Source organism: Priapulus caudatus, unplaced genomic scaffold (genome assembly GCF_000485595.1).
Source record: "Priapulus caudatus unplaced genomic scaffold, Priapulus_caudatus-5.0.1 Scaffold283, whole genome shotgun sequence".
NCBI lineage: Eukaryota > Metazoa > Priapulida > Priapulimorpha > Priapulimorphida > Priapulidae > Priapulus > Priapulus caudatus.
This window is the reverse complement of record NW_014577344.1, coordinates 232,395-241,747: the sequence shown is the minus strand read 5'-3', so window position 1 is coordinate 241,747 and position 9,353 is coordinate 232,395.

Sequence of the window (9,353 nt, the reverse complement as noted above, 5' to 3'; positions counted from 1 at the left end):
CCTACGATTGCTACCCCCGTCGCCTACACTTCTACCCTGCCCCTCATTCGTACCCCCGCCCTACATTCTACCACCGTCCCTTACATTCTACCACCGCCCCTACATTCTACCCCGCCCCTACATCTTCTACCCCGTCCCTACATTCTACCCCGCCCCTACATTGTCTACCACCGTCCCTACATTTCTACCACCGCCCCTACGATTTCTACCCGCCCCCTACATTCTACCGCGCTCCCTACATTCTACACCGCCCCTACATTCTCCCCCGCCCCTACATTCTTACCGCCGTTCCCTTACATTTCTACCACCGCCCTACATTCTACCCTTTCCCTACATTCTACCACGCCCCTTCATTCTACCATCCGCCCCTACATCTCTTTACCACCGCCCCTACATTCTTACGCCCGCCCCTACTTCTACCCCGTCCCTTACATATCTACCACCGCCCCTACATTCTACCCCCGCCCCTACATTCTACCCCGCGTCCCTACATTCTACAACGCCCCTACATTTCTACCCCGCCCTACATTCTACACCGCCCTACATTCTTACCACCGCCCCCTACATTCTAACCCCGCCCCCTACAATTCTTACCAACCGCCCCTACATTTTCTACCACACGTCCCTACTATTCTACCCCGTTCCCTACATTCTACCACCGCCCCGTACATTTCTACCACCGCCCCTACCATTCTACCCGCCCCTACATTCTTACCCCCGCCCCTACATTCTACCACCGCTCCTACATTCTTTTACCCCCCCCCCCTGCCCCTACATATCTACCCCGTCGGCCCCTACATTCTACCTGCCCTTACATTCTACCACCGCCCTCTACATTCTACCACCGCCTCCTTACATGTCTTACCACCGGCCCCTACATTTCTACCACGCCCCTACATTCTCCACCGCCTCCTCATTTCTACCACCGCCCCTACATTCGTACCCCTGCCCCTACATTTCTACCCCCCGCCCCCTACATTTTCTACCCTGCCCCTGTACATTCTACCGCCTGCCCCTACATTCTACCCCGTCCCTACATTCTTACCACCGCCCTCATTCTACCCACGCCCCTACATTCTACCACCGCTCCTACATTACTACCACCGCCCCCTACATCTCTACCACCGACCTCCTACAGTTCTACCACCGCCTGCCTACATTCTACCACCTGCCCTAATTCTTACCACCGCTTCCTACATTCTACCACCGCCCCCTACATTCTACCCCCGCCCCTACATTCTACCCCGCCCCTACATTCTACCCTGCCCCTACATTCTACCCCGTTCCCTACATTTCTTACCACCGCCCCTACATTCTACCCCCGCCCCTACATTCTTACCACCGCCCCTCACATTCTTACACCGCCCCTACATTCTACCACCGCCCCTTATACATTTCTACCCCGTCCCTACATTCTAACCCCGCCCCTACATTCTACCACCGCACCCCCTACATTTCTACCCCCGCCCTACATTCTACCACCCGCCCCTACATTTCCTACTCCGCCCCTACATATCTACCACCGCCCGTTCACATTCTACCATCCGTCCCTACATTCTACCACCGCCCCTTACATTACTACACCGCCCCTACATTCTACCACCGCCCCTACATTCTACCACCGCCCCTACATTCTACCCCGCCCCTACATTCTACCACCGCCCCTACATTCTACCACCGCCCTATACATTCTACCACGGCCATATACATTCTACAGCCGTCTTTACACTCTACCTCCGTTTTACGTCTTATCTCTGATCTACCACCCATACCATACACGCACAGCCAATCGATCATAAACGATCATAACATAAGCCCGGTGGATAGGAGAACCTGGTAGGGCGTCTGTAAAATACACAAGAAGACATTGTGCTGTTACATGTTTAAAATACGTATAGATTTCATGCGGCGATGTATAACCTACCTAAAAATTAAATGTAGCTGACGAATCAAGGAATGCATATGCATGATACATTTCTGATTACATACTTAGTGTTGATATGGTTAAAACGTGTTATTGGTTCTTAGATTAGGAGGACATATCAGCCGCTAACATATTTTATGCTCTGTAATTTATTGCTACGTGTGGACCTTCTGTATGGGGCCGTGACGCCTTAAACGTCCATAAATCAGACTACATATTACGTCTCGTGTATTTCCTTATTTGAATAGTTCATATAATACACCTAGAGTTGAATTATTACGTATTTATACGTGCTAATATTTGAATGAATCCTTTTTGCTGTAGAAAACGCTGATAATTTACTGCCTCGTGAACAATTTTGTCGTATTTCATGGCTGTTACATAGTCTAGTGCCGAAGCAGGCACCGTCGATAGGTCGGCTTCGCGCATGCGCCGTGGTGTTGGCGCCCACAGAGCGTGCGGGCTCGGGTGGACCTTGTCCACCAGCACAGCGTCACGGCTCGCGCGATACGAACCACACCTCCGCAAAATGTCATAAGTCCAGTAATCATCCCCCAAAACACACACACACACACACACACACACACACACACACCACACTGTGTCACCACACACACACGTGTGTGTGTGTGTGTGTGTGTGTGTGTGTGTGTGTGTGTGTGTGTGTGTGTGTACACACACACACACACACACACACACAAATACCATATATATATAATCTATATATATAATATTCAGGTGTGAATAATCAGGGCTTCGCGCCACAAATTGTTACGCATTACTTTATAGCGTCGAGTGAACGTGAAACTCCTGAGACTCTACCTCATATATGTCGCAGATATATGTCATCAGGCAAATCATTTGCATTGATTCTTTAGGGACAGCTGGGAGCTCGTCTATAGGTCAACAACTAATGATGACAGAGCTCATACAGTGACAGTGTCGACAGCGTGAAAGCTTCCGGATTACAAGTCACCCTACGTCAACAACCACCAATGACCATTAGCATATGCTTAATAGCAACTAAGAGCATGGTACGAGGAGATTAATATATTTTTGGTGTAAAAAAATATCGTCTATATGACGCTAGCACTCTATGTTCGCAGTTCTGATCATGTGATTGCTAGCGTGTATTGTGTGTAGCGTGATAGGATAGCCAACGATTAGAACAGTAGCGTCCCTATCTTCCGAGTAGATAACGAGAAGAGTGATCGTACTAAAAGGCGGCATCTATAGATGTCCCTGATGCGTGCGGAAATCCACCTGCCATCGATCATAGTTTAATCGCATGCTCACACACGCACCTACGCACACACGCTCAAATGAATGTACGCGTAAACGCAACATACACGCAAGTTCACGCACACGCACACACACACAAGTTCACGCACACGCACACACAAATTCACGCACGCAGCCACAAAATTATGCACGAACGCAAATACACGCGCGCACATATATTCTCGCTCACTCGCGAACACTCGTCTCTCTCTCTCTCTCTCTCTTCCCGTTGATCTTACGGTGCTACTACACACTTGGAATACCGCAGCCTCCATATTGTCTAGCCGAGGCACACGTATGGTACGTGTAGTCCAGCCCAGGTATAGTCGAGCACACGCACACCGTGCACATCCTGCCCTACCGCCTAATGCCCTTCTGCGTCTGATCAGACATGAAGCTGACACAGACGCGAGCGCGCGCGCGCGCGCGCGCGCGTGTGTGTGTGTGTGTGTGTGTGTGTGTGTGTGTGTGTGTGTGTGTGTGTGTGTGTGTGTGTGTGTGATGTCTGTATGTTGTGTATGTGTGTGTCTATGTGTGGTAATGTGTCGTGTGTTATGTGGTGCTGGTGTGTGTGTATGTATGTGGTGTGATTGGTCGTGCTGTGTGTCATCGTGTGATATGTGTGTGTTGTGTCGTCTGTGTGTGTGTGGTGTGTGTGTGCTGTGTGTGTGTTGTGTGTGGTGTGTGTGTTGTGATCGTTGCGTATTGAGAGAGAGATCGGCGGAAGAGATCGAAGCCTGTAAGAAGCTGTCGGATCGCTGCCGCTCTCTATTTAATATAATGTCAAATGGAACGCATCACGATACGATAAAGGGAATTTGGAGGGCTTGCATATATATGGTATATTTCTACTAGGGCAGGTGCTTGGAATAATATTAATAGATATATATTATTGTATATATATATATATATAATGTCTATAATTATTTGTTGTATTATATTATATTTGAATATTATACTATAATATTATAATAATCATATATTATATTATATTAACATATTATTACAAATATATTTACTCCATACTACGTCTATTACCCATTATCATTTTACAGGATATAGTCAGGAGTTTCGTGTTTGTCGTGTCCATGAATTCCGTTGCTCACCAGGTGTATGGACTTCCTCGACCGTCTTGTTTTCTTGCGTACGTGCTGAACGTAGGCCGTCGTCTCGCGTCACCTTTCTCAACCACGTGATCGGTACCATCCCGTCACGCCTGACCTCGTACCGCGCGATTGTTTTTGGCGAACATACGTGCATGCGTGCGTACTGCGCTGTGTGTGGCGTGCGTACTAGTGTGTTTATTCTTGTACGCGCGCGTTCCGTTGCGTGCGGTCGGCGTGCATACGTTTGTCGTGGTGCGTGCGCGCATACGCATGTCGCGTTGTGCGGCATCCGTGCGTGACCCTTGACCGGGGCATGCTCCTGTTCAATTCGTGACAATATACGACATACACATGCATATACGCTCTCTATGACAGCTATATGTCATAGGCAGATTTCTTTCCTATGAACAATATTGGCGAGTCAACACTTCCCGTTCACCGTTATCAGGCTGACACTTCCACTGTTGCGTTCATCAAATAAGCGCTTCCTAAACTGCGACATAACAACACATATTTGTCATAGGAAGAATGCTTCCTATGAAAATAGTGTCATAGGAAGCGTATATGGTATGTCGTGTTGTCATAGATGATTAGGCAGAAAGGCTGTATAGTACGTATGTATCTCTCTACCGCGCGCGTACCTGTACGTGGAAGTGTGATATACTCTCCCTTCTTATCGACCTAGAATACGATGTCGTGTATCGATTAGTATATATATAGTATACATATATAGTATATATATTATACTATATCATTATATTATATATGCACACGTGTGTGGTGTTGTGTGTGTGTGTGTGTGGGTGTGTGTGTCTGTGTGTGTGTGTGTGTGTGTGTGCGTGCGTGCGTGCGTGCGTGTGTGCGTGCCGCGCGCGTGTGTCGTGTGTGCGTGTATACATGTACGTGTAAATTTGCGTATATGTCCCCATGTGTACGAGCTGTATTTGCGCAGGTACATCTGATTTCATTTATACACGTATGCTGGTACTTGTATGGGCTGTAGACACTGTATCATCTTCAGTAATAAAAATAGATCATTTCGTGTGCTACAGAGAAAACTAGAGATATGCCTGTACATCTATGTGCAGGGTGCGAAATTAACGGGAGTCCGGAGTCAAATACTCCCTGATTTACTCTCGGACTCCCTGATTTGACATATGCAAGAGTCCGTGTGACTCCCTGAAAATTCTGCCATACTAATTATAGTTTGTTCCGAATCACGGCCTCGCGGAATTACTGTATTTTTTCAGCTAATGTCCAAAGTAAATTTGGCAGACGTGCAATTGCATGAATCTTAAAAATTAGCGCATGAGTTATTGTTAATATCTTTAATTTTGAACCTCAGACTGCGGACTCCCTCACTTTGCTGCGGACTCCCTCTGTTTGAGGGTAGGGAGTCCGTTGGACTCCCTTGTTTAAAAGTTCATTTCTACCCCTGTATGTGTATGTACACATATGAATTTACATTATAATTTACATTACATACAATTACACATTATTTGAATTTACACAATTTAATGATATATTTACCTGCGCGTGTATATATATATATATATGTCTATAAAACGTATCTTCCCACATCAGTCGCTCGCCCAACTACGTTGAGCTATTATGTATTATTATGTATTATGTATTATGTATATATATTGTACGTACCAACGTAATAAATCTTTGCCCATCTGCTAGACTATACGAATTCGATAAATAAGCTTAAATCCTTTTGAGAAATTACAGTGCATTTGAATTCTCATTGCAGGGCACAACATATAGTTTGTTAACCATATATTTGTTTCCATAATTTTCTTATAATTATTTTCGCGAGGCGCGAATATTCATACTCAAAAGTAGGCTTCTCTTATGCCGCTCCCGCTAGTCTCACGAACATCCGCAGTAAGACCCATCTATCGTCCTATATGCATCAAGAAAGCTATCATTTCACAATAACTGTAAACCTTGTTCGACCTGTGCCTTTGTTGTTGTAATAAAAGGAAAACGTACAGCAAAGATAACATTATCTCCTATATAACCCGACGCCGTTGACACGATTTCCACCGATATTATCAGGGCCGGGTTAATAAAGACAAATATTGTAAATAATGACAATGAGACAATGAGACATTGAGATAATGAGACAATAGGACAATAAGACAATAAGACAATGAGACAATAAGACATGAGAATTTTAAATAATGGCAATGGGGTTAATAATGACAAATATGACCATTTGTCATTATTAACCCCTGATATTATCGCACATCAATGTCAACCTATCTACGGGTCTAATTGCGATGAAAGCCGCGATGACGATGTCGTCCTTTTTAATCTAATGGGTTAATACCTGTTGAACACGCCCGTGTGCACAGTAACGAGTTTCAATCAACGCTAATCATGCCTCACCCGACCTGTCACGCTATCGGGATGCGGGCAGTGCTAACCACCCGTGCCGCGTGCGTGCGATAGGTAATCAACCATTACCTAAGAATCGAATGCCTGTCATTATCGGGAAATTGGGTCTCAAAACCAGGAACGCTGATACAGTACGCAATTAACGTTCGAGAAGCACCTGTGTGTCGTCTATATCTGTGTGTCGCGTATACCTGCGTGTTCTATATACCTGTGTGTCGTCATACATGTGTGTTCTATATACCTGTGTGTCGTCGATACATGTGTGTTCTATATACCTGTGTGTCGTCGATACATGTGTGTTCTATATACCTGTGTTGTTAAGTGGCTGTGAATTGACATTGTTGGTGTGCGTGTGTGTGTGTGTGTGTGTGTGTGTGTGTGTGTGTGTGTGTGTGTGTGTGTGTGTGTGTGTGTGTATGTGCGTATGGAGAGGTCGGGGAAGTAGATGAAACCTGTAAGAGCTGCGGATGCTGCGGCTCTCTTATTAATATAATGTCATAATGGAACGAATACGATACGATAGGGAATTTGTAGGGCTGCATATATATGGTATATTTCTCTACTATGCAGGTGCTGGAATAATATATATATATATATATATATATATATATATATATATAGTCTATAATATATTTGTGTGTATATATATATTTGAATATTATATATATATATATATATAATACATATATATATATATATATAATATTATTACAAATATATTTACTCATACTCATTACCCATTACTCATTTTACAGATATAGTCAGGAGTTCGTGTTTGTTCGTGTTCATGAATTCCGTGCTACAGGTGTTGGACTTCCTCGGACCGTCTTGTGTTTCTTGCAGTACAGTGCTGAACGTAGGGCCGTCGTCTCGCGTGACCTTTTCAACCACGTGATCGTGTACCATCGTCACGCCTGACCTCGACCGCGCGATTGTTTGCGAACATACGTGCATGCGTGCGTACGTGCGCGTGTGTGCGTGCGTACGTGTGTTTATTCTTGTACGCGCGCGTTCGTGCGTGCGTGCGTGCATACGTTTGTGCGTGTGTGCGTGCGCGCATACGCATGTCCGTGTGCGCATCCGTGCGTGCGCTTGAGGGGGATTGCTACTGTTCATCGTGACAAATACGACATACACATGCATATACGCTCTCCTATGACACTATTTGTCATAGGCAGATTCTTCCTATGACAAATATTGGCGAGTCAACTTCGTTCCGCTTTACAGCTGAATTCACTGCTTGCGTTCATAATAGCGCTCCTAAACTGCACATACAACAATATTTGTCATAGGAAGAATCTTCCTATGACAAATAGTGTCATAGGAGAGCGTATATGCGTATGTCGTGTTTGTCATAGATGTAGCAGAAAAGGCTGTATGTACGTATGTATCTCTCTACGCGCGCGTACCTGTACGTGGAAGTGTATATACGTCCCTTCTTATCGACCTAGAAGTACATGGTCGTGTATCGATATATATATATATATATACATATATATATATATATATATATACATATATATATATATATATATATAGTATATTATGTATTATTTATTATTATATGATATTGGTATCGTACCAAATCGTAAGAAATCCTTTGCCCCCATCTGATAGACTATACGAAATTTCGATACCAATAAGCTTAAATCCCTTTGAGAAATTACAGTGCATTGAATTCTCATTGGCAGGCAAACATATATGTTTGTTAACCAATATATTTGTTCCATAATTTTTCTTATTATATTATTTTCGCGAAGGCCGAATATTCATACTCAAAAGTAGGCTTCTCTATGCCGCTCCGCTAGTTCCCCACGAACATCCGCAGTAAGACCCATCTAACGCCTTATCCATGCATCAAGACGCTATCATTTCACCAATAACTGTAAAACCTTGTTCGACCTGTGCCTTTGTTGTTGATATAAAACGAAAACGTACAGCAAAGATAAACTATCTCCTATATAACCCGACGCCGTGACCACGATTCCACGATATTAATCAGGGCGCGTTCTATTACACTAAGACACAATATTGTAAATAAGACAATGAAGACAATGAGACATTGGAGATAATGAGACAATAGGACAATAAGACAAACTAAGAACAATGAGACAATAAGACATGAGAATTTAACAATGGCTAATGGGGTTAATAATGACAAAAAAATATGACCATTTGTCATTATTAACGGCCCTGATATTATCACCAACATCAATGTCAAACCTATCTACGGTCTAATTGCGATGAAAGCCGCGATGACGAATGTCGTCCTTTTTTTAATCTAATGGTTAATACCTAGTTAACACGCCGTGTGCACAGTAACGAGTTTCAAAACAACGCTAATCATGCCTCACCCGACGCTGTCACCTAATCGGATGCGGGCAGTGCTAACGCACCCGTGCCGCGGCTGTGCCGAAATTAGAATCAACCATTACCTAAGGAATGCGAATCCGTCATTATCGGAAATTGGGATCTCATAACCGACGGCGAACGCTGATACAGTACGCCAATTAACGTTCGAGAAGGCACCTGTGTGTCGTCTAATATCTGTGTGTCGCGTATAGCCTAGCGTGTTCTATATACCTGTGTGTCGTCATAGCATGTGTTGTTCTATAATACCTGTGTTGTCGCGTCCG